The sequence below is a fragment of the Hydra vulgaris genome, chromosome 07 (assembly GCF_038396675.1).
Source record: "Hydra vulgaris chromosome 07, alternate assembly HydraT2T_AEP".
Classification (NCBI taxonomy): Eukaryota; Metazoa; Cnidaria; class Hydrozoa; order Anthoathecata; family Hydridae; genus Hydra; species Hydra vulgaris.
The window spans coordinates 7,003,428-7,004,986 of NC_088926.1; positions in this window are offsets into that span (position 1 = coordinate 7,003,428).

Sequence of the window (1,559 nt, forward strand, 5' to 3'; positions counted from 1 at the left end):
TTGTTTTTTAAAGTAGAGGCTTTTTTTTTCTAGAGCAGCATTTGCACTTTTTGCAGAAGCTAAAAATAGAGCTTCATGATGTTCAGTGGTTAGTTCTTTTACTTTTTTTTCTTTTGCTTTGCTCTCCAAGGACACTCCATTGTTTATGAGGCCTTCCAGAACCAAAATGGCTATTTTTATTGTTCATAAGATTTTTTTGAAGCCAACGATTTTCTTTTTGTATAAATGTATCATAATTTTGTCCATATTGTTTTAGTTTTTTCTTCACCTTTGAAATAAATATAACTAAAGCAATCTTTACTTTATTTAAGTTTTCTTTGCGAATTTCTTCAATACTTTTTATTTTGTTAAGTAAATCCTTCCGTAACCTTAATTTATCCACTCCTAATTCACGTATATTTGGGATAAGATCTAATCTTTTCATTGTTATTGTTTTTAAGAACCATCAATATAATAAAGCTAATATATCAGAAACATTTTAAATTACATTATATATTTTTTACTTTACACTGTTTAAAATTTTATTTTGTTATGGCTTTAACAATTATCACATTGTTACATCCTGTAAAAACACTATATTACTAAGTTTACTTTATATTACAGGAAATAAAAAAGTTGTTCAGTTAAGCTTTTTCAAACATGTTGTACTTATCGAATAATAAATCGTTCTTTAAAATTGTCAATAAATATTTTAACAAACTTATAAATAGTATATAATGACAAAAGCACGCTTTTTAAAACTATATTAAATATTTATGATTTAAAAACTATATTAGAGCAACTAATACAAGTAAAAAATTAAAACTTAAGTTTTTTACTTGTTTACCTTGTTTTTTACTTGTTTACCTGTTTTTTACCTTGTTTTCCGCCATTTTCATATGTTTTGATTATAACAAAATACTTTCAAAAATGGAGGAAAACAAGGTTTTTAAGTGTTTGACAACATTTGTATTTCTTTAATAACTTCCAATACCGCAAGAGACCGCAGTAATCCCTTTATATTTTAAAAGTAGAAATGTTAATTAACTAAAAAATATATATATATTTTTGGAACTCGGTGGAACATTTTTTTAGCTGATATATAAACCAAAAAAATACAATTACTTGCTGCCTTTTTTTTCAAAAAGTCTTTAGGCTTGAACAAAAAAATCAGACTTTTTTTTTCTTTTAATAGATTTGAATTATATAGAGTCAAAAGATTATCTTTAAAATAAATATACACTTTTATATAAATTAAAAGTACTCTATTTTAGTTAAATAAAAATCTCACACTTTTCAGATTTCTTTGAAAATAATAACAAATTTTTTCACTTCTTTTTACTATAAAATACAAAATAAAAGTTTTATTAAAAAGTTATTTATTCTTTTGAAATAAAAAATTATTGCAATTTAATATTATTCAAAAAAGGGCACTTAATTTATAGAAAAGTTGTGAGAGGTTTATTACCAATTTTTTGTTGTTTTGAGTCACTGTGCAGCGCTGGCCAGAATTTTAGACGCGAGAGCCGCATATAAATAATGACGTGTGCAGAAGAGCCGCAATAAATATGTTGCTATGC